The sequence below is a fragment of the Peromyscus californicus genome, unplaced genomic scaffold (assembly GCF_007827085.1).
Source record: "Peromyscus californicus insignis strain IS unplaced genomic scaffold, ASM782708v3 Scaffold_6__1_contigs__length_162567912, whole genome shotgun sequence".
NCBI lineage: Eukaryota > Metazoa > Chordata > Mammalia > Rodentia > Cricetidae > Peromyscus > Peromyscus californicus.
In genome coordinates this window covers 77,748,571-77,774,445 of record NW_026294584.1, presented here as the reverse complement: position 1 = coordinate 77,774,445, position 25,875 = coordinate 77,748,571, and the positions used below count along the sequence as shown (strand labels likewise).

General features: G+C 36.3%; 1 protein-coding gene across 9 annotated transcripts in view; it reads right to left on the bottom strand.

Annotated features, from left to right (window-relative positions):
* Positions 1 to 25,875, bottom strand: part of Ccser1 (coiled-coil serine rich protein 1) — a 1,140,231-nt gene that overhangs the window by 782,735 nt on the left and 331,621 nt on the right. The window lies entirely within an intron of this gene.

Sequence of the window (25,875 nt, the reverse complement as noted above, 5' to 3'; positions counted from 1 at the left end):
TCACTGCAATTTTCCATTATCTCTGAAATCAACATATCCAGTAGTATGTCTCTTGTCTTGTAATTTATGTATAGAGAGAGCATTCATTGTATTCTCAAAACTATGTTTGTTGCACATAAAATGTACCAGCCATGTAATTTCAACTTCCTTGTCCTCACCTCACCTTGAGGTGCCCATTCCAACATTAATTCTCAAAGTTCTATAACTGTGGATCCCAGCAAAGATTGGGTGGACACTGTGCTAGAACATGAGCTCTAAAGTTGGTAGATTTGTCAAATACAGTGAATTGAGGGAGATCGCTTATGGTTGAAAATAAAATGTCATCCTTATTAATACAGATTTGGTTTTGCCAACATATAAAGAAAGGAATTTTCTTTCATCAGAGTGAACATGTATATTGCTGTCAGTAAATTTAAAAAAATCATATCACATCTGTGAGCAATGGTTTTGGGAGAATTTAATGAGAAGTCATTAATATTTGTGTAACATACTGATATTTTATTGCAGAACTGGCCTGGACTAAAAATAAAGGTGATATTGCACGTTCTCTGTTGTCTTTGATATGGTTAATGTAGCCAATAAAAGATCGTTCATGTTTCTGAATTTGTGTCTCTCCCTTCCATTACCAATTATCTGTTGATGCCTGTGTTAGGTTTGTGGCAATTATCCTAGACCTCATTCTCAAATGTTTGAAAATCATAGCAACAAACAAATTTAGGTCTCAGAATAATTAAATATATAATATATGTAGTAAGGCTATTGCACATAAAATGTATTTTGGTTCATAAAAATGACATAGTTTTAAACCTCAATTTCTCTGCCACTGTGATCTTAAGTTTGAAAAAAAAATAACTTAAAAAATTTAAGCTCATCAATCCTGACATGCCTCATTGTTATCACTGTGAATGTTCTTCAATGTAGGTTTGTAAATAAGTACATGCAAAAGACAATCTATATCACACAATCATTGTATCGTTGTTGAAACATATCAATGGAAAAGGCAAATAATTTGTCCTATACCATAGTTATAAAATCGTGTAAACAGAATTAAATTTAAAATTCTCTTCCTTAACCAGATTGGTCAGTTTTGCAGTACTTTCTTTGTTATATGTTATATGGACCGCTCAGGAAGCATTCCTACTAGCACAAAGAATTCCAGCAGTGGAGCACACTGCTTAGATCACATACACACACTATGGTGGACCACACTGCTCAGACCATACACACACACTGTGGTGGACCACACTGCTCAGACCATACACACACACTATGGTGGACCACACTGCTCAGACCATACACACACACTATGGTGGACCACACTGCTCAGACTGTATACATACACTGTGGTGGACCACACTGCTCAGACTGTATACATACACTGTGGTGGACCACACTGCTCAGACTGTATACCCACACTGTGGTGGACCACACTGCTCAGACTGTATACCCACACTGTGGTGGACCACACTGCTCAGACCATACACACACACTATGGTGGACCACACTGCTCAGACTGTATACATACACTGTGGTGGACCACACTGCTCAGACCGTACACACACACTGTGGTGGACCACACTGCTCAGACTGTATACATACACTGTGGTGGACCACACTGCTCAGACTGTATACATACACTGTGGTGGACCACACTGCTCAGACTGTATACATACACTGTGGTGGACCACACTGCTCAGACCATACACACACACTATGGTGGACCACACTGCTCAGACTGTATACATACACTGTGGTGGACCACACTGCTCAGACTGTATACATACACTGTGGTGGACCACACTGCTCAGACTGTATACATACACTGTGGTGGACCACACTGCTCAGACTGTATACATACACTGTGGTGGACCACACTGCTCAGATTGTATACATACACTGTGGTGGACCACACTGCTCAGACCATACACACACACTATGGTGGACCACACTGCTCAGACTGTATATATACACTATGGTGGACCACACTGCTCAGACCATACACACACACTATGGTGGACCACACTGATCAGACTGTATACATACACTGTGGTGGACCACACTGCTCAGACTGTATACCCACACTGTGGTGAACCACACTGGTCAGACTGTATACATACACTGTGGTAGACTGCACTGCTCAGACTGTATACATACACTGTGGTAGACCACACTGCTCAGACTGTATACATACACTGTGGTAGACCACACTGGTCAGACTGTATACACACACTGTGGTGGACCACACTGCTCAGACTGTATACATACACTGTGGTGGACCACACTGCTCAGACTGTATACCCACACTGTGGTGAACCACACTGGTCAGACTGTATACACACACTGTGGTAGACTACACTGCTCAGACTGTATACATACACTGTGGTGGACCACACTGCTCAGACTGTATACACACACTGTGGTGGACCACACTGCTCAGACTGTATACATACACTGTGGTGGACCACACTGCTCAGACTGTATACATACACTGTGGTGGACCACACTGCTCAGATTGTATATAAACACTGTGGTGGACCATACTGCTCAGACTGTATACCCACACTGTGGTGAACCACACTGCTCAGACTGTATACACACACTGTGGTAGACTACACTGCTCAGACTGTATACATACACTGTGGCGGACCACACTGCTCAGACTGTATACATACACTGTGGTAGACTATACTGCTCAGACTGTATACATACACTGTGGTGGACCACACTGCTCAGATTGTATACATACACTGTGGTGGACCACACTGCTCAGATAGTATATAAACACTGTGGTGGACCACACTTCTCTTCTTGTATATACATACTATTGTGTACCACAGTGTTCAGATTGTATATACCCACTGGTTGACCATGTTTCTCAAGTTGTATACATGCACTGTGGTATAACACCTTGCTAATATTGGGAACATAAACTGTGGTGGACCACACTGTTCAGATTATATTCACATTGTGATGTACCACACTACTCATTTGTATACACTTCCTGTTGTCCCACTTTGCCTCTGAAATTGACTTACCAAATAATTAAGAAAATAAAACATGATGGCACAATGTGGAGAATTGAAACACTATCAATCTTTTAGCTTAGTGCTGCCATTAAGAACATATGAAGGTGCTGGATTGCCTTGACCAGTCTGAATACAGTGGGAAGGACTTGGTCTTATGGCAGCTTGATATGCCGTGCTTTGCTGAAGCCCATAGGAGGTCTGCTCCTTTCTGAGTAGTTACAGAGGAGTGGTAGATTGAGGGGGTAAAGGGAGGAAGAGGCAAGGAGTGGGAAGATGTAAAATAAATAAGTTCAATAAATAAATCAATAAATACTAATTCACCATTTTAAAAAAAAACATATGAAGCATCTTCAGCATCTTCAGCAACTTAAAGAAAAACTATGGCAAGATGTAGCCATACTACTTCTGAGTGTGCACCCAAAAGAGATCCATCACATAAAAGAGGCACCTGCATACCCAGGTGCACTATGACACTGTTCCTAGCAACGAAGGGACAGAATCAGCCCTGGTGAGCATTTAAGGACAAGAAATATACTACATACACAAATGAGGTATTTCTCAGCCATAATGAAGAATTACACCTCATCAACCACAAGCAAGTATATGGAACTGAAGGATATAACAAAATGAAATGAAATTAACAAAACACAAAGCATTGTATCTTTTTCTCATTAAACCATAATAAGCATGAACACAAACAACAAACAGAAAATAGGAGGGTCCAGGGTGAAATAGAAGAGAGGTGAGCAAGGGTAAAGGCAAGAGATGAAGTCAAAGTGTGATACGTCACTTATGAACACAGAACACTAAACTGCTATCACTGAATTTTATTTTACTAACATTAAATCAAGACACAAGCTAAGGAAACATCTAACTATTCAGAAAACCTAAGTTTAGAATATGTACATATTTAGTTTTGTAAATTACCCTGTGGTCATTATTGTAGTGGATTTTTGTTGCTGTTTTGTTTTTCTTTTTGTGTTTAGTTGTTTTCTTTCCTAGGGACTGAACCCAAGGCCTCATGAATGTTTGGCTTGCTCTGTCCTGCTCTTAAGCCCTGCAGCCCATTCATGAAGATGTTACACACAGGTTTTCCCTTCAGTGTTTTAAACTTTTTAGGTGATGACTATTTGAAAGGAGAACAAAAAAAAATGCTGTTTTAAAAAAATCTTTAAATATAAACTATATCATTCTTAAAATGAATTTCACATTTTTCACAAAACTCTCCAATTAAAAACTTTGAAATAGCCTGGCAATGGTGGCATTTAATCCCAGTACTCACAGCCAGAGGTAGGCAGATCTCTGTGAGTTTGAGGCCAACCCGGTCTACAGAGTGAGTTGTATGTAATAAGTAGTCTAAATTTAAAAGAATAATTGTTTTAAAATATAATCAAAACCTATATTTGTTTCACATATAATTACAAGCTCACATTAAATTATATATCCAGTTATAATTTACATCTGATGTATTGACCATTTGGAACAAAATCCTCTTGTTCGTATTAATTATTACTTATTAAAATATTACTAGATAAAATGTAAATAACTTTGCTTAGAGGGAAAAATCAAATTTTGTCTGTAAAATATCTAATAAATAAAAAGTAACAGTACAAAGATTTTCTTTATTCTCCACTGTGTACCAGACTCTATAGTATATGCTTCAAACAAATAAATGTATAGTTTAATGACCTATCTGAATATATATTCATACATTTGCAACCTCCCCTGTCATGTTTGGACAATTTTTATTCATAAAACAAAGTAGTACACTCTGGAGTCCTAGTATATAAACAAATGTCCATTTTGGCTTTACCTAGGTCTCTCTTACATTTATTTTAAGAAAAACAAAGCTATTAGATTCTGTTTTTATAAGATATTTTGTTTATTTTTTATAGCAAAATAGCTGAATCTACAGGAAAAATAGTATTTCCATCTTCATATTTTGGTTTATGAAACACATATAACTAAAAACTTGCTGTTTTGACATTAGATTTATCTGCAACAATAAGTACCAAAGAAGACAGAGAGAGGGAGGGCTGAAAAGGGAGGGAGACAGAGACAGAGGGGGTGCTGTTCTTCATCAAGAGTGCCTCAGAACTCTGTGTGTTTGGGCATTCATTAGGATTCTGTATCAAGTGCAAAGTCATGACAAGCCACCAACATTGTAAAATTCAGCTATAAGAAACATGTGCCATGACAAATAATTCCAAAGGGAAGGAATGCAGGAAGATGAACAGTTAATGAAGAGTTTACCATGAAGCTTTCCAGATTAGAGTACTTCAGTTAAAATGGAAACCTTCAAACTCAGTAAAAGCTTTAGGATCAAGTGAATATATGCATTAAGAAATAGCCATGAATGCCTCTTCTTAGAAGTCCCGTGTTTAATATGTAGTCAATTTGAATCCTGGTAGATTCATAATTTCGAATTTCCCAGCAACCTGAGAAAGCTTTTTTGGGGGGAGGAGATTGTAAGATCATCCCTATTAAGTTAATAATCCCTCCTTAGTGTTTATTACATCTGTTATGCTCAAGAGTGATCAAATTGACTTAGTTACATATGGTTTGTTCTATTAAATGTGGACAAACACATTAAAATATACACAGAAGTTTCAGTTAAGCAAATACTTTTCATTGTCTTGCAGATACTGAGTTAATAAATAACATTAAATATTTTAAACTTTTTGATGAAAAAGAAGCCCATTTTCAAGCAATCCAAGTTCCCCATAACTGAATGCGTAACTAAGCCTGTATGCAGAGTCTTTATTCTTCTTGGAGAGGAATGGCTCATGCTGTGTTTCTCCCCATTAGCAGCGATTACTATGATCCTGGAATGCTTCATTTCACTAACAACATGTAAACAGAAAAAGTCATGAAAATACCTTCAGGCCAACATTTATCTATAACAACACACTATAGAGTGACAAGTGCATGGCATGCAAATGTGGAACCACAGCCTGAATCCCAGTGGCAACATTAATATTCACACTGTTCATCTGCATGGGTGTCACAGTAACTCTCATGGTCTGAAGCGTTGCTTTAGAGCTGGGCAGTCTACAGACTACTGACCATTAGCATCTCTGAGAGGCATGATGCATCCAGAAAATAAACCCACAGAAATAAACACGTTCATCCATTCTGTACTTTATCTCCAGTCAAGGACTTATTATGAGATGAAGCACAATGCTTTCAAAATACAATAGTAATAAATTATGCTAACAGATATTTAAAATATTTCAATAAGCAAAATAGTGAAAAAAATAAAATGAGGACTCCAACATGTGCAAGTGGGGCTCTGGGTGGAGCTCAGTGGAGAGCCCAGCTAGCTTGGCCTGTGTAATGGATGGGTTTGACTCTGTAAAACCACAAAACAAAAAGGTACAATTGATAGAACATTCCCTCTGGTGAGGAACAGAAAATGTGAAGCTTATTGGTAGTTTCTATGCATACATCTATCACTTCTATATTCTAAATTCATCCAGAAATCATTCTTTTAATTTTTTTTCTGAATAAAGTGTAAACATGCCTAAATAGGTATCATAATTATACAGTCCTGACACATATAGTACCCCATGAATGACTTCTCAAGAGTTGTATAAAAAATATGAATCAATGAAGTTTAACTGTAGTAAACACATTACCACATTGCAGGGTCATTCAAAGAATTATATTTTGGTGCTATAAGTCTAGGGATGTTTCTTATGAATATGTTGTGGCACACAAACAAAATGATTATTTGGTTCTTACTATGGAAAAATACTTAATATTTACACAAAATATCTAGTCAGTATAACATTAAGAAGCAAAGTCTAAAAATTATGAAATGTATCCATTTCAGCAAGAACTCAAGGGCTATCCTGCATTTTATACTAAGAATACCACTAAAGACAATTATTTCATCTGCAATTTGGACAGATAGACAAAAGCATAGTAATTGAGTGTTATAAGAAAACTTTTCAAATGAATGAAGCATGATGATAAAAACATTTTACAGCAGACTCAGTGGGCTCATAGATGTATAATTGTTCAACTTTTATTTTCCTTCTCTGCAACTACCTTTTGTGAAGAGAATGTTTAATCTTTGACTTGGGCAAGTGTGAAATGTCAACTTTAGGAGTTCACACACACATACACACACACACACACACACACACACACACACACACACACACACACACAAATATATATATTGGTTTTTTGAGAAAGGGTTTCTCTGTGTAGCTTTTGAGTCTGTCCTGGAACTCACTTTGCAGACCAGGCTGGCCTCGAACTCACAGAGATCCGCCTGCCTCTGCCTTCCATGTGCTGGGATTAAAGGCGTGCACCACCACCACTGGGGAGTTCATATTTTTACCAGCTCTGAGTGTGCATGTTTGTGGCCACATATACCACAGATGGTCTATGGAGGTCGAAGGGTAACTTGTGGGAGTAGGTTCTCTCCCTCCACTACATGGGTTCCAGGGATTGTACACATGCTGTCATGCTCTCCTAGAAGTATCTTTACTTCTTGAGGCATCTCTCCAGCCTGTTTCACCATCTGTGAACATGTCATGGTATTTAATTTTTACTAGTCATGACATCTATTATTCTTTTCCCATTTGCATTATACGTGGATACATAATTAATGCTACAGCCATTGCTCAACTGAATATTTTATTTGTTTACCATAGCAATCTTATTATTTTTACCTGTTTAGTAGATAATGGGCTAAAATCCAAAGAGCTTAGCTGAATAGTTCATAAGTGTCACATATAGTAAACTGGGGTTGTTCTAGTTTTATTGTTGACTGTGATAAAATACCCGCACAAAAAACCCAGTGTAAGGGCAAAAGAGCTTCTTTGCCTTAAAATTCCTGCATGCAGTCCATCACTATAGAGAAGTCACAGTGGTAAGAGCTTGAGAACAGTTGGACACATCACAAGTCAAAAGCAGAGAGAAACAAATGAATGCATGTTCACTTGCTTGCTTACTTACAAACATTACTCCTGGTTCAGGCCTATAGAATTGTGCCACCCATAGTAGGTTGGGTTGTCCCACATCAATTAAACTCATTAAGACCATTCCCTACTGAATGACCACAAGCCAACCCAATGTAGACAATCCTTCATTGAGGTCATATTTCCAAGGGATTCTAAGTTTTGGCAAGGTGACAAAGTGTACTACCACCTAAGGATGGTGCTCAAATTTTAACTCAGATCCAAGTCTTTTTATTTCCAGAGTCTGAATTCCTTCTAATATGCATAGCAATATTGAAAAAGGTAAAAGTGTCATTAAAAAATAATGTAAGGCTCAGGGATGTTCTGACTTTGAGTATTCTGCCTACTGATTATTAGATGCATGATCCCTAACAAATTACTTATCACCTAAGCCTCAAATGATCAGAAGACTAAGTGGTGAGAATAATATAGATATTTCATAAACTTACACCATGTATGTCATAGGCTCTCATGTAATATCTGTTAGACAAGGCACCAAAACCTTATTTTTCCTTTCTTCCTTGGTTGTTTGTAGTTGGTGATAGATCTATAAATGCTTATACTAAATTATCAAGAATCTACCACACCTTCACATTTCTTCTAATTGGTTCACAGAATCAATATCCAAACCCAAACCTTGTGTCAATATAAATAAAGGGACCAGGACTTCTGCTTCTAAATCACTTGTAAACAGTCCTTTCCTTCCTCCATCCTACTGCAGTTATACCCTGGAAAACAAATGCTTGCAGAGGATTATTTGACACCCTCTATCAAGAGAAAACATAGGCACACAGTGTGAGCCATTACATCCTAGGCACCTATCCAAAGGGAATCCTTTCACATGTACCAAACAGGAGATGAACAAGGTTGTTGGCTAAACTATCATAAAAGAAAAGGTGTTAAAATGACACTAATAAAGAGTCTGACAAATTTCTGTTGCTAATTAAGCATCCTCCTCTTTCATCCATACTTTCTCCTAAAATATAGGAAAATCTGAGAACCATCCTTCCCGAATCCCCAAAGTGTCAGCAGACTGCAGTGGCAAAAGTCACGTGAGTGAGGTTTGGGATGCCAAAGAATAAGGTAAGTCAATGTTCTCGGGCACTGCTGAGGGAAGACACGAGGGTGGTGGCAGACAACAGAGCAAGGTCCTGGAGTTGTACCAAAGCTTTCTGGCATCCTACTGAATCTGAAATGGCCTGACTCCAGAGCCATAATGACCTGCAGCAACCACTTGAATGCTCAGCTGCATTTCCAGATATTGCCTTAGCAAGAAACAGGTCTCTGAAATGTACGCCAGCCCTGCACTTCCAACCTTCTCAGAAACTTCAAAATTCTTATAATAAATAATGTTATAAGAAATGATCAGAGTGACTTCTATGTTTTTTTTTTTTTTTAATATAAAACTTTAACTGATGTTTTCAAGAAATTGTCTTTGGTGAGTGACTTCTATGTTTTTTTTTTTTTTTAAATATAAAACATTAGCTAATGTTTTCAAGAAATTGTCTTTGGTAAGAAACTTTGTTATCCAACTCCATTTTAAGAATTGGGCTGTTTCTCCTCTAACAAAGAAACCTACATGCCTACTATTGGGCTGTACTCCTCCCATTTCCTCACTTTCAGGAGATGGAAATAGGGAAGTTAATGAAATCATGAATATTATATTATTTACTTTGCCAGGAATAATATACTGCATATGTTCAATAGGTTTATTGCCTCTTTGCATGGTGAATCAATGTGAATGTGGTATAGTGAGCTAGCCTAGAGGGTGCTAGCTGCTTATAAAACACTTGGACCCTTGGCAATCTAATGGAATACTATGCATACATTAAAGTTAATAAGACAAACATACTAAAAAGCAAATTGAGATGCAGATAAAACCATCCATGAGGCAAAGAATGTGAAGTTGAGTCAAGTAGCAATAGCAATAGCAGGGTGCCTATAAAAAACAAACTTCATATGCAGAAAAAACAAAAATTAAATCATGAAACAATATATGTAATGTAAATATTAATCAAAAGAAGACATAACAGTACCCAAAGGAGATTTCAGGGGATATTACTAGGCAACAAAAAAAAAATTTATATTGACAAAAGGGTTGAAGTTCAGCTGAAAAGAAAAACACTAAATAATTTGCCTCCAAATATGGACCTTCAGAGTCCAAATAGCAAAATCAAGAGGATGGAAAAACACACATAGAGTTAGTACTTTCAATAATGTGGCTTCAATATCCACAGAACCAGGAAGTATAAATTAAAAAATAAAATGTAGGACACTGGAATACCAACCTAAAATTTGTAGACTGTTAACCCAAGAATAAATATATATTCTCCTCAAGTTCTTATTCAAAAACCATATTCAGTCCAGTAAAACATATCTTAATAAATTATAAATGATTCAAGTATATATCCTCTAGCCAAATGAGTTTTTTCAATTAATTAAAAATATTTTTAAAACTTACCAATATTAGGAAGAGGAAAACATACTTTTAAAAAATCATAGTAAATTAAAACATTAAAGAGACACTTCAAAGTATTTTGAACCAAATAAAAAAATACAGTGTATGAAAAATTTTTGGATGTTACAAAGTAATAAACAATGTGAAATTTAGATCACTAAACATGAGAGAGAATGCATATGAGATATTCAAAGACAATTCTTGAGTTAAAAACAAAACAAAGAAATAGCAACAAAAATAAACTTCTCAGAAAGCTAGAAACAAAAAGAATTTCATCACCTGATGGATAGTACCTAAATTAAAAAAAAAATACAATGGCAAAAGATTGAATTCTTTACCCTTAAAACTAGGCACAAAAGAAGGTCATCTTACTAAGCTTACTCACTATTACAGTGTAGTGGGTGGCCATTCCAGCTTTGATCTGGAAGTTCCAACCCCCATTGAGACTTTGGCAACTGTCACGCCTACAAGGCGGGGCCAAGGGAGGCGCCTGGGGACCCGAGATCTGGATCGGCGGGCGCTCTCTCTGTTGTGGGACTCTGGATAGTGGAGGTGGACCAAGCAGAGCTCCAGAGAACACCGCTGGACTGTGATACACCTTCCCCAGACTCCGAGACCTACCTATCCCTTAATTTGTAAGTTACGCCATTAAATAAATCTCCTTTTAACTACGTGGAGTGGCCTTAATAATTTCAACAATATTACAGTGAGGATTCTAGCCTGTGCAATGAGGCACAAGTCAAAGGCAGAGAATTAGAAAAGGATAAAACTCCATTGTATATGACATAACTGTGTTAAAATATCTAAATTACCAGAACTCTTGTGTAAACTACATTCTATAGACCAGCAACAAAAGTCAGAGCTTAAAATAAAACACTGCTACTTAAAATAGCTTCAGAAACACTAAATCCACAGGGATAAATCTAATGCAAATGTAAAATGGCTACACTTTGAACACTACAAAACATGACTATTATGTAAAAGAAAATTGACTCAATATCATTAATATAATAATTATTCTAAAATGCACTATAATCCCAATCAAGAGCCTTGAAGGACTTTTGAGGGGGATCAGCCAAATGATTCTACAACTTGAAAGTATTTTGAAGCACATAAACTACTAAACATGGCTTTGAAATGAGATCATAAATTAAAGGAGCAGTAGTTCTTGATTTTAACATACCACCAACTATCATATTCAAGGCAATGTGGTAATGACATAAAAGAAATAAATAAATGAAACTGAATACACATTTTCGTAATAGACTGACAAATACTTTGCGACCAATCATTGATCACATAAAAGCTATGATAAAATGGAGAAAGAATAGCGCTCAACAGATGCTCATGGGTATTTACAACCCCCCTCCAAAGAAGGAATTGGATATCTAACTATAAATCTACAACTATAACAATTCAAAGAGACTATGGTAGCATAAGTTGAAAGTCGACTGAACATACATTGATTAAAATAGAAATCATATTAAAAATGGTCACAATGGACAAGGTCAATATTTGCTGACAATGAGAGCAATGTCAGAGAGGCCAAGATCAAGAAGTTGCAGAAGGGAACAATATTAGCAACTGGGCTAGAGATCATTTTTGTGATATTTTAGCAAAGAATGTGGCTAACCCCCTCATCCCATGTTCTATGGATCTGACTGAGGCTAAACTGAGGAGTTTTTAACTAATTTCATTGGTAGAGGAAATTTCAAGACAGCCTAATATTGAGAGTCCTGGCACTATTAGTGACTTCTCTTATTTAGGTCTACAATGAAAAAGAGCAAATGGGGCAAAAAGAAATACAAATTGTAGTTTGAGGAGAAAAAGAGCACTAGAAATTTTAATGATGAAGCCTTGGTTTGTACTCAAAGAAATAGAGGAATGGAACAAATGGGGTCGTGCCTTCACGGCAAGACTTTACCCAGCTAATCCTGTAACTTGTGATAAGAAAAGGCCTAAGGAATTATCTACTCCCCAAGAACAACAAGAAAGGAAAGCTTCTGTGAACAAAATTCAGGGAGGGGGTCAGATTCCATCCTAAGCAGGCAGCTGAACTTAGCAGCATCAGCTATGTGGTTCTGACTTTAGAGAGAGGAAGAATTCCAGATAAAAAGATTGTGGAATCTTCCTACATGGTTAAAAAAGCTTCTGAGGCCAGGCATGTGAGAGAGGAGGCCACTGTTTGAATGTGTAAAAGTGAAAGGCTAGGTTGTGTTGTAGACCCCAAGATGTTGGAGATGCCAGACTCATTTTGGAGAGCCCAAGATATTGGAAATGCCAGACTCTTGGCATATAGGCCAAAGAGTACTGCACACAGGGAGTGGAGCCACAGTAGCCAACACAGTCACCAAAGCTAGAAGGATGAAGTCATTTAAGTCCTTTGAAATTAGACACAGAGTTAGAGAATTTGGAGTATTTATTTGTGTGTGTGTTTGTGTGTGTGTGTTTTCATTTTAAAAGGGGTCACAATTAATAGATTACCTTAAGTGTCAAAAGAGATTTTAGACTTTTACCCTGTGTTGCAACTCTATGAAAGACTATGAGGACTCTTGAAGTTGGACTAACTGCACTATGTTATGGCTACAAGCTGATGATGGCCAGGGAGTAAAATGTGGTGGTTTGAATAAGAATGGCCTTCCTGAGCTTAATGTTTGAACACTTGGTTGCTAGTTAGTGGAACTGTTTGGGAAGGATTAGTGGGTGTGGTCATATTGGAGAAAGTGTGGCACTGGGGCAGCTTTGATGTTTCAAAAGTCCTTGCCATTCCCAATTAGCTCTCTCTCTCACACACACCCACACACTTCTGCCGCCAACTTGCACGTCAGGATGTAGCTCTCAGTTACTGTTCTAATGCCATGCCAACCTCCCTATTGCCATATTCCCTGCCATGAGGATCATAGACTCTAAACCCGCTGGAACTGTGAATCCCAATAAATGTTTTCTTTTATAATTTGCCTTGGTCATGGTGCTTTTTATCTGTCACAGCAGTAGAAAACTAAGACACTAACCATGTACAAGTTACAGAAAATAATAGTTCATATTTGTGAGTCACATTTACCTCTATTTTCTGAACAATAAATACTTAAAAACAACTAGTTGATTTAACTAAGAAATATTATTGCAAATTATAATTACTCAAAACAAAGTTGAGTCCTCCTTTTAAATGCTATATTTTTCATGCATTTCTAACATATTTATAATATCTAATATACACCAACCAGTGAACTACAACTAATCAACTTATAGTACTTAAATTCTGTCAAATGAAAAACATAAGAAAATATATATTAAGTTAAGTAACAAAGTCTTATTAGATAAGAAAATACAAATTAAGTTAAATAACAAAGTCTTATTACATAAGAAAATATAAATTAAGTTAAATAACAAAGTCTTATTACATAAGAAAATATAAAGTAAGTTTAAAACAAAATCTTACTTGTGACAAAAAGAACAATTTATCTTTCAACTACATACCAATTTTAAAATATGGCATTTTAGAACATATGCTTTATGTGAACATAAAATTCTAGTAGACCAATAATATTCTAGTAGACCAAGCAATAATATGAATACATAAAATTTTTAGATTTTTCTCTTAAATCCTTCTTGTGGTGACTTACACTGAAAGGTGTCAAATAAAAATATTCCTTTAAGATATAATTTATCAGGTGAATACATTTTTAAAAACCTGTTAATTTCTTAGCTTTGATACTGTCCTAAACTATGAAAGAAATCTTCTAATGAAACTTTAACATCAGATAATAACCAATAAAAATTAACCCAGGTGTCTCTAATGGACTATGTGGCATAAACAAGTTATATCCAGTCAAGAACTAAACCCTTCATATATGTGACACACAGACTGGGACACAACAATGAGCGTTTGTGCAGTGACGGCAGCTCTATCCATCATAAGCATCCTAAGTTTGACAGAAGTCTCATGAGATAAAATTAAGTGGAAGCAAGGCAGGGGTCCTTTGTGAAAGCTATGAGGGAGGACCATCTGCTCATCTATTTTCTTGCTCTTCTATAGTCACCCTACATTTTTGGTGCAAAGTCCATTTACATATTCAAAGCTATCACTTGGCTTCTTCATATTGCCTTGAGTTGTTGGTGAGTCTTCAACCTCACCAACATTTACATTTCAAGGTGCCCTTTGCTATCTTAAACAATATTATCACTGACTTGATCACATCTGTGAACCTCCTTTGTCATGTATGTAACATGGGGGATTCTAAAAGGATGTTTTCAGAGGGATGTGACTCTTCCCACCAAAGGCATTACCAGAAATACTGATAAAAATTCTTGGAAAGTGGCTAATTCTGTGAAAATTTCTGATAAAGAACTTATGATAGTCATTTATGGGAAACTAACAACAGTATGAGTGTCCCTTAGCTAAATGTATTAGAAATAGCAATTAGGTATAGAAATCTAAAAGAATTTCATCTAGTATAGATGACTGGTTTCCATCTGGTAGAAGGAACATTCCGCATGTTTTAGTTGCTATAGGACACTAACTAATTTTGCATTTGCTAGCCAATCAATCTCAATATTTTCTGACTGACTGCTTAAATCTCTCTGTCCCTCCTTAGTTAGGTAAATAAGAATAACTGACTTTAATTTATGAAACGCATATTTTCATTTTTTTAATTTGTATTTTAGTGGTAGAATAAACCTACACTAAAACAATCCTTGCCAATACATCTTCTTGATGGTTGTTTCACATATATGAAGATCATCTACATGTGTGTTAGGATAATGATAGAAAATAATAAATTCCTCTAATAGCATCATGACATAAATGAGACAACAGACACAACATGTAGCCTGAACACAACAAACATGACAATTTGTGCTAGAATTAATATGCTACTGAAATTTATTTCAATACAGAAATATCAGAGAAAACATTCCTTTGCCATTAATATTTTTAGTCAGATATGCTGATGTTAAATAACCATTTTGTAAATATTTCTATATTTGTTAATCAGAAGTAAACACAAGAAAATTTATTCAACATAGTTATTGAGCTCTACATTAATGATGTATTACTTTGAGTTATTTTTATGATTACTTTATTGTTTGAGAATTCTTTACATGCATATAAGGCATTTTAATCAAACATACTCCTCATTTTTTTTTCTTCCAATTCCTTTCCAACACTTTTCCCTCCCAACATCATACATTCCTTTCTAAAAAGCTCACTGAGGCCACTTAATGCTGTTTGTATGTACATGGATATAAGGGTCTTCTGAGTAGCCTCTGAGGGACAACATTCCTTATGAAAATTGACTCTCCCCTAACAGCCACCAGTTGCCAATAGCTCCTCAGCTAGGGATGGAACATCATCTGCCCTTTTCCTATCCTTGCTGTGATTTTGAAATATATTTTAAAAATACAAGTTGCAAAGAAAACAAATGGGATTCTTACTATGACAGTAAGTAGTTAGGTTTATAAGAAAAAGAAAACAATGTGTAAGCAGTTAATGAAAATTTAATCCTTTCTTGTGATCATTTCTTTGTTTTCCAATGCACAACTAAGCAGGGTTTTTTTCATTAAAAAAGCAGTTTATAGTTCACTGACTTTTAATTACAATGTTGAATGAATTGCTAATATTTCACTATGGGTAGAGGATTTTATTTTACTTTGAAGTAATGATTCACAGTATATTTTGGAGTTTATATAATAAGAACCTTAACATGTAGTTAAATACATACTTCTTAGTCTGACCAATGATTTGGAGTATAATTCTAAGTAATTTCATTTTAGAATGAAATGTTATTTAAAAAGATACTACTTGACACATTTCTTTGAACTGATTTATCATAGGCATATTATTAGTACTTTCTATTATTATAAAACAAATTACCAAAATTTATCACATGAAAAACAATAATCAATCTCAATGTGACAACTCTGTAAGTAAAACTTGTGTGATATGGTGACTAGGTTCTCTACTCAAAATATCATTAGGCTTAAATCAAAGCGTCAGCAGGGCCAAGTTCTCTAGGGCTTGCTGTGGAGTTAATTTCCATCAGGTCAAAGCAATTAAGGTCATGTTTCATTTACCGGTTCTTAGTAACCAGAAGCTTCCCCATTCTGTGTCATATGTCCGTTCTTCAAGTGAGCAAGCAAAGTCTTCCTCAGAATCAATAGTCTGTGCTTAGAGGCTTTCATGAGAAAAATCCAACAATTGTCTCGACAGTTAAAGATGTACGAGTTAGGGTATTAACTACATGTACAAAATCCCTTAGCCTTCTAACATATCCTAACAGGGTAAAACTACATATGTAAACTCCCTTAGCCTTGTATCATAACCTAACAGTAGAAAGTGAAAGCCCTCATATCTCCTAGCATGTACGCTGAAAGGGTGATGAGCTCACCTCCTATCATAAGCTTCTGCAAACCACAGTGCCCTCTGGCCTAGTCTGAAAATTTATAAAATTTTTGTTTTTATTGTTGTTGCTTCTTTTTTTAATTTTTGAGGTGTGATCTCTTTGTACAAGGTAGCCTCAGTGTTTAAATCTTCCTGCCTCAGCTTCTGTGAGCTAAGATTTCACCACATTCTGCTACAATTACAATGGTGATGCAATTATTTCTCTGAAATTTGATGTTTTTATGCTACTGAACATTAATGAGGAACGTAATATGTGTCAATTAAGATTAAATTGCCACTTGTTCCAAAGTAAATATAGATCATATTGCACGCCCAAAATATTTTATTTAGCATTTATTAGAATAGTTTTAATATTTGAGAAAAAAGAGAAACCTGTATTTTTACTTGAATATTTTTACCCAAGGTTGCTTTTAACTTCTTACATTTAGCTGGAGCTAAAAGCAGATGTGCTAGAAAAATCACATAAAAAGGTGCTCTTGTTTAAAAATTGTGACCTTTACGAGAAAGACAAGCTTGGCTGAAAATCAATACTCAGATGCTTCTTTGTGAAAAATTTTTTAAACGCTCAAGCATCCCCAAGATATAGGCCATCATTCAACATATCTGACAGGAAGCATCATTTTTATTTTCTAAATTCTATAAAAAGCATTTGACCACATGCAGAATCCACAAACATACACATTAGTTTTAGTGACACATCTACAAATATTTAACATATGCAAGAATAGAGTACAATTGTTTAGTTCAGAAAACCTTTAAAGTTGAATAGAACAAGATATAGCAGAGAAGTTAATTTGGGTTATAATGAAAATAATGTCTATTAGATCAAGGGTGGGGGGAATCCGGTGTGGTTAAGACAAGCATGTATGAGGACTAAAGCTTTATATCAGTAATCTTCAGTACATCAAATGACTGTTATACAAAAATTCCACTTTTTTCATAAAAAATATTATTTATCTTTCAAAAATGCTTACAACAAATTGTTTAAAATTTATTTCATTTTATAAATAACCCTTTGTTAATACATCACTATAAGGTCATGCTTTCCTTTCTTGCATATTTTCAGTATCTCATACTAACATCACCTTTAAAAATCTCACTTTTAAAAACAGCAGACCTTTAAAAGTCTCACAATCTTTAAAAAAACAAACAAAAAAAACCCTCAAACACTTTGAAAGTCTAAGGTCTCTTTAAAAATGAAAAGTCCCTTAACATTGGGCTCCTTTAAAAAACAAACAAACAAAAAAAAACAAAAAACAAGTTGTATAGTTTCTGACTCCAAGAGGAAAGAAGGATAGTATAAAAACAATTACAATTTTTAAAAAATCCAGCAGTGTACTTACAAAATCTTGTAGCTCAGTGTCTGCATATGGGACTGATTCACAATCTACTGGGATCCAAGCATCTTGGGTTGCCCCATTTCTCTACTCTGCCAACCTCAGAGCTTGTCTGGCAGCAGAAATAGACATCTTTACTCCACACCTGCCACTGTCCTTGGTTGTTCCATGGGCTTGTCAGCTCAGTTACACAGAGGTTTCCATTGGAACTGAGGCTGCATTTTTACCACTGGCCTCTCCTAGCCTCTCATGGGGCCACATCTCTGGTTATCTACATAAACCCTTCATTCATGGGTACATCTTCACCTACAGTCTCTCCTGGCCTCTCCTAATACTAAATCTCAGCTGCTCCTCAAGACCCTTAATGCCTTCATAACCAACACCATGTGGGAAAATCTTACACAATGCCAAACTTCCAGCTTTAAATACACACCTGCCCACCTCTGGACCACAGCTTCTGTGTCCTGAGTTTGAGGAAATACTCCCCAGACAAGTTCACCAAAAATAATGTTTGTCTCTTGACAATAAAAGCTGATTTTTTTAGTCTAGCTATCCAACATCTAATTTTCCAGCAAAGCAAAAGTTTAACTCCCACAGATTTTTACTTGAACATATATTAAAAAGGGGCAACCATTGAATCTTTGAGGAACTCTCAAACTTCCCTTTGAAATATCACGAGCCAGGCCACAACTGCCTGCATTTCTCTCAACATCCATGTTTTCATAACTTCCCACAACTCACAAATCTCTTCCAATTTGCCCAGCCAGACAGAAAAAAAAAAATAAGCATGGTCAAGTCCATCACAGTAACAACCCACATTTCTGGTACCAATTTGTTTTCTGATGCTGTGATAAAACACTATCCAGAATCAACTTGGGGTTACAGGTTTAGGTCAATCATTGAGGGAAGCCAAGGCAAAATCCTGGGGGTAAGACCTGAAGCAGAATTGACTGTGAAAGAAGCTATTACTGGCTTGCTTTCCTTGACTAATTCATCTACTTTTCATATGGATACTAGACATATAGCTATCTTAATTAAGGTTACTAAAACATCTTAACCAAAAGCATCTTGAAGAGCAAAATGTTTATTCTTCTTACACTTCCACATCACTGATCATCATCCAAGGAAGTTACAGAGAGAACTCAAGCAGGGCAGGAACCTGGAGGCAGGAGCTGATGCAGAAGCCGTGGGGGAGTGCTGCTTACTGGCTTGCTCCTTAGAACTTGCTTGGTCTGCGTTAGTATAGAACCCAGGACCACCAGCCCATGATGGTACCACTCACAATGGACTTTGTCCCTCCTACATCAATCACTAATTAAGGAAATATTCTACAGGCTTACCTACAGTCAGATATTATGGAGGCTTTTTTTTTTCCTATTGAGATTTCCTCCTCTTAGATTACTTTAACTTGTGTTAAGTTGACACAAAACTAGCCAGCACAACCTTCCAAGGATGGAACTACCCACAACTCACTGGGTATTTCCACAGTAATCATCATTCAAAAAAATGCCCCACAGACTAGTTTGACAAACACAGTTCTTAAGTTGAGATGCCCTATCCTCAGGTGAGTCTAGTTTGTACCAAGATAACAAAAACCAACCAGCAAATTCAAATATTCCAATTATTTATGAGGTAGTTTTGAGGTACTGTAGAACTAATAGGTAGAATCATAAACTATTTATTCACCTATATCTGTATTAAATTTTTATTACTTATAAATATTTTAATTAAAGTTTTTAAGGTGAAATATTTGGTTTATTACATAAAACACCAAAGTAGATTTTTATAGGTCACAAAATAATTTCCAAATGTTTTAGGATATTGTCAATAACAAAGTAGAAATGAAAAGTTTTTCATAAATAAAATAGTAATTTTTCAGAACTCAGTTCTCCCCAAGGATTCTGCTAAACAAGGTATGCTTTAAATTAGTTTCCTTTGTAAAAAAACAAATTTATCTTCAAGTGAAAGAAATACACTATATTGACAAAAGTTACTGTTTAGATTTTATCATAGTAATTTAAATAGTTTGAACACATACCTACACCATAGATTATTTTCTGGAAATAATTTGCAACAGAAATAAAGACTTACAGAGCACTGGTTGAGGGTTTTGTAGAGGTAAAATGATTCAGCCGGACTGACCCTCTGACCTGGATATTCTCAGAAAGGTTTATGTTCAGGCCTGGTCCTTGGCTGCCTCCTGGTAGATCAATTCTCAGTTATTAAAATAGTATGCCTGAAAGAGTGCTCTTGGAAGGTCCAGAAAAGAGGATTGAACTTTCCCAGCCAGTATGAACTGTTTTTAAAAATGTTTTAGTGTGCATAGGGCCTGGATAAGGCATTAGCGACAAACACCAGTTTAAACAGATAGTTTATGACAACATCCTGATGTCTACTGAATGGCTCTTTGTACTTTTGTGGGGTTTTTGTCATTAGTAACCAACATCAGAAATACAGGCTCTAAGCCAGGTGTAGTGGTGTATGCCTTTAATCCCAGCACTCAGAGGACAGAGACAGATAGATCCCTGAGTTCTAGACCAGTCTGGTTTACAGAGCAAGTTTCAAAACAGCCGAGTTACACAAAGAAACATTGTTTTGAAATAAATAAATAATAAATAGATAAATAAATAGACCAATAAATGAATGAATAAATACATAAATGCAGGCTTCAAATTCATTTCAATCCTACAGTAAAAATCCAGTCTTAGAGCTTATTTGACTGAGAGCACTTCAGATTGTATACATGAAAAACTTACAGTTTAGAAAATTATAATACTTATCTGGAGGTCGGTCGCACAGTAAGTAAGCCAACCTGAAATTGACTTGCTCAGCTACAGGGATAATATGGCAGTTACACCACCGATATCATGTACAAATTTACTAACACATATTTATATACTTGCATACATGTGTTCATATATATTTGTGATCTGGGTTTTCAAAAGCAGTCCCTTTCATACTCTCAAACGTTCTAAAAAGCAGCAGACCAAAGTGTAATAAAACAAGCCTGATGTTTTTATCTACCAAATATAGAGCCAAGCTGCATAAGACATGGTAATCTATTTCTACAGTCTCTCTTTGTGATGAGTGAAATCACCTCCAGGCTTTGTAAAAGTCCCAGTTTGCCCAACTACAGTCAAGGCTAAGCATGCAATGAACTACGTCACAAAAACGAATTATTGGGGTACTAGCCTTCTATGTCTGAGTTTCAGAGATCTAGAAAAAGACGTGTATGTAATTTTTCATCCCCAAAGGCCACTAGCTTTTCCTATTAGCATTTTATACCCTTCAGTAATTATATTTGACTTTTGAAAATAGCATAGGCCAGAAGTGTAAAGAGGTATGCATAATCTTTTTGAAAAATTTTATTTGAACAGATGGGTATCACATGAACTGGATGAATCTGTTAATTGTCTAAGTGTAAAGGTTTCTTATGCAATTTTAGGCCATTAATGAGATGGAAAAGCACAGCTCTGAAGGAAAGTAGTGATTTTACGCTATTTATACAAGATGTCTGACCTTGCCACTTTTTCATTTTGTAGAATAATTGTTCCCATAGGAAACTGAAAAACAAAGCAACTTAGAGGAAGGAACATGAAGGAGAGTTGTCTCTGATTTACACAAAAACATCAGCAACAACAACAACAAAAAAAACACAGCCACGTTGATTGAAAGATCACTAACAGGCCTGCTAGACATACAGTGAACACAAATACACCAAGCTTTTCAGATAGTGCCTTGAACATCGATCTCCTAATGAAAACAAGGGGATTTTAATAATGGTAAGTTGTTATACAACATTTTTTTTTTTTTTTGGTTTTTCGAGACAGGGTTTCTCTGTGTAGCTTTGCGCCTTTCCTGGAACTCGCTTTGGAGACCAGGCTGGCCTCGAACTCACAAAGATCCGCCTGCCTCTGCCTCCCGAGTGCTGGGATTAAAGGCGTGCGCCACCACCGCCCGGCGTTATACAACATTTTTAAAAGTAAAGCCTATGATGACCAAGAATTGAAAATGAAAGACCATCAAAATCTTTAGTTTTAATGCTTTACATATTTAAGGATATATAACCTTAAATATATATATTAAGCAGAAACTGTATAATTTGCTTTCTATTAAATAAAAGAGCAAAGTATAGACTGTATATATATAGAATATTTCTAAGGACTCTCAGTACGTTAGGAAAAACCATGCATTACCCTCTCATGTCACTGTCACAGCTTTTGAATTCAAAGGTAATAGTTACAAAGTTAGAATGTAATATGCAGCTTGCCTAGCACCATGATTTCTCCAGAGTTTATAAAATCAGTTACTTAATGAATGAATAAGTATATCATCCACTAATTGATTATCTACATCATGATTTTCCTAGTTAGTATAATATACAGAAAAGTGCCCGCCCGCCCCCCCCCCCGACAGACACACACACACACACACACACACACACACACACACACACACACACACACTCTTTTGCCCTGGTATCTAGAACCGGTAGACAAATTATACCACAAGAGCAGTTAAAGTTAGGGAGTTATTAACGCTGGTAATCAGAAGAGTTTTTGGTGTGGGATTGTTCTGAATTGTCTAATGCAATAATCATGAGTACTGAAATGTTGGAGAATGGAGAAAAGTTAGGCAAGACGTATGTAATATGAAACCTCCATCTGAGTTTTCTAGGCTTTGAAGATGGCAATAGGGGCCATGAGATGGAGTACAAGTGACCTCAGAGGAGACAAGGGACAAGTTTGGATTCCCCCACAAAGCTCCAGTAAAAGCAGGCTGTCTGGCACCTTTATGCTGACCATTGAAACCTGTTTCAAATTTACCTGAAGAATAGCATGGTAACTTTCTCTAAATGAGTCCTATTATAGGAGAAACAGAAAACTGGTACAGCAATTGTATAGTAATTCTTACTATACACTTACAAGCATTCGAAGTATTTTTACTTCATTCACAACTTATTTGTCTTTAGAATCCATTTGGAAAATGTAATATAAATGTAATTTTAGTCAGATTTAATTCAAGTCAGTTCTCTTCCTATCAGATTGCAGAATTTCCAACACACAGTAGCAAGGAGTGAGTTTTTTTTTGTTTTTGTTTTTGTTTTTTTGCAAATTGGTATCTTAACAAATGGCAGTGAATATTCCCACTATCATTCATAATAGGAACATTTTTAAGTAGAGAGCATTATAAATCATATAAGCAATGAGAGTCACAAAATCTGGGGTAAGCATATAAAAAATAACTTTACAAATTAAAGTTTATTCTCAGAGGAAACAGAATTAAATCAGGAAAATAACTCCCATTTCATCTTTAGAAGGTCCAAGTGAGTTTTTAAGGCTGGACTACACAAGATTCTATACATCTGTCCCCTAAAGTAAAGACCCAAAATTAAAGTTAATGCTGGGGCATCATGAAGATTTGTTATACCTTCTTGGGAACATACTATGTGAAACAAAAATTTTACAACTTCATGATAAATGATGGGACTGAGTAGTAGATAGACTTAGTATGTACTGATAGGATACAAAACAATCCAAACACAGTGAAGGAGCTTAGAAAGTTTCTGAGTAAACAGATTCTTGCCACAAAAACCAGGAACTCGGCTGTCTAGTGTTCATCTGGCAGAGTTGAAAGCTTATGTGCATATAAAGCCCTAGAAATGGGTAGTTAAAGAAGGTTGTTTATATTTGCCCAAACTTGAGACTAGGAAAGTGGATCAATCGGTATGGTCAATAATAGTGTTCATCAAGCAAGCATGATGACATCAGTGTGATCTTTAGCACCCACATACAAAGCTGGATGTGGCAGCACTTGGTTGCCATCCCAGGAGAACCATGGGGCTTGCTGGCCCACCGGCCTTCCTAAAAGAGTCAGCTTCAGGGTTCAGTAAGAGACCGTACATTGTGGTATGTTATTTTAACTATGTAAAGATGTGTTACATTTGCTTATGCTATAGCTGTTTAATTATGAAAAGATGTGTTGCATCTGTTTCACCTTGTCTGCCTAAGGCACCTGATTTGGTCTAATAAAGAGCTGAATGGTCAAGAGCTAGCTAAAGAAAAGGATAGGCAGGGCCAGCAGGGAGAGAGAATAAATAAGAGGAGAAATCTAGGCTTGGGAGGGAAAGAAGAACAAGAAAGGAAGGAGGAGAGAATGCAGGACATGTCTGAGGCAAGGCAGATGCCAGACAGACAGACATAGAGAAGCAGTGAAAGTAAGATATATGGAAGTAAGAAAGGTAATAAGTTCCAAGGCAAAAGGTAGATAAAGAGAAACAGGTTAATTTAAGTTAAAAGAGCTAGCCAGAAACATGCCTAAGCTAGGCCTAGCATTCAAAACTATTAAGTCACTGTGTCATGATTTGGGAGCTGGCTGGTGGCCCAAAAGAGAAAAAGCCTGGTACAACCCTGTCTCAAAACATATGAATAAATAAATAAGGTCACGGTCACATACACACACACACACACACACACACACACACACACACACACACACACACAGTTGTTTGATAAACGTGCTCCGTCCACTCTTATGGTTGAATACTTGCTCTCCATCATGCTCTGTAGGAAGGTTGGGGAACCTTTACGAGGTGGGGCTTTGCAGGAGAAAGTGGGTCACTGAAGGTGGCCCTTGAGATTTTGTAGCCTGGCTCCACTTCCCACTCATGCTCTGCTTCTGGACTATGAGTGTGATGTGCCCGCTTGTCCTGCTCCTACCTGCACACCTCCCATACTGTGAAGGACTGTCACCCTGAAACTTAAGACAAAACATGTGAACACTTTTCACTATTCTCTAAGATGAAAGGGAAAAAAATGTTGCAAAAAGCCATGTGTAACTCTGGAGTATGCCTGAAGTTTATTCTCCGTGTAGTTTTGGTTCCTGTCCTGGATCTCGCTCTGTAGATCTCAAACTCACAGAGATCCGCCTGGCTCTGCCTCCTGAGTGCTGGGATTAAAGGCATACTGCGCCACCACAGCCTGACTGCCTGAAGTTTTGAAACAAGCATTTGCTATGAGGATTATAATATGGCTAGGATATCACCAGATGGAGGAAGCAACAGTGAATTATAGATAAAATATAATGAGAAATTAGACAATTAGGAACAATGGAGCAGTGGATAGAGAAAAACTTTATGATGGGAAGAGAATAACATTTTTAGGAGAAATGATATATCAAGGATCTGCAATTCTCACCCCAACAGTACAACACAAGACTGTATCAACAGATCCCTGCACACTGAGGGAATCATTCATAAACATTACAAGTTTGCAATATTACTCTGTGATACCTGTAGTTTTAAAGAAACTATGAAGCTAACCTTTACTCTTTTAAAAGAGTAAAAAAAAAGTTATTATTGTATTATAATTAAAATATCTGTAAAAGTTGTTTAACCACTATATCATTTAGTAACAGCATTTACACACTCAGAATTCAGAAAGTTATTACACATCTTTTATGCATCAGGTGTTCTGCTACATTCTGATAGGTAATATAACATGGTCAGTTCCTTTTCTCACAGTACCTGTACTTTAATACAATTTAGTTCAAATTCCTCCACTCTATCAGAGTATTAATGATAAGTATTAATTCTGGAGAAAATATTAACTAAGTTGCTGAGGAATATATTGATATTGACATAGCAGAAAAACCATTAGTGTCTATATATTTTGTTCAGAAA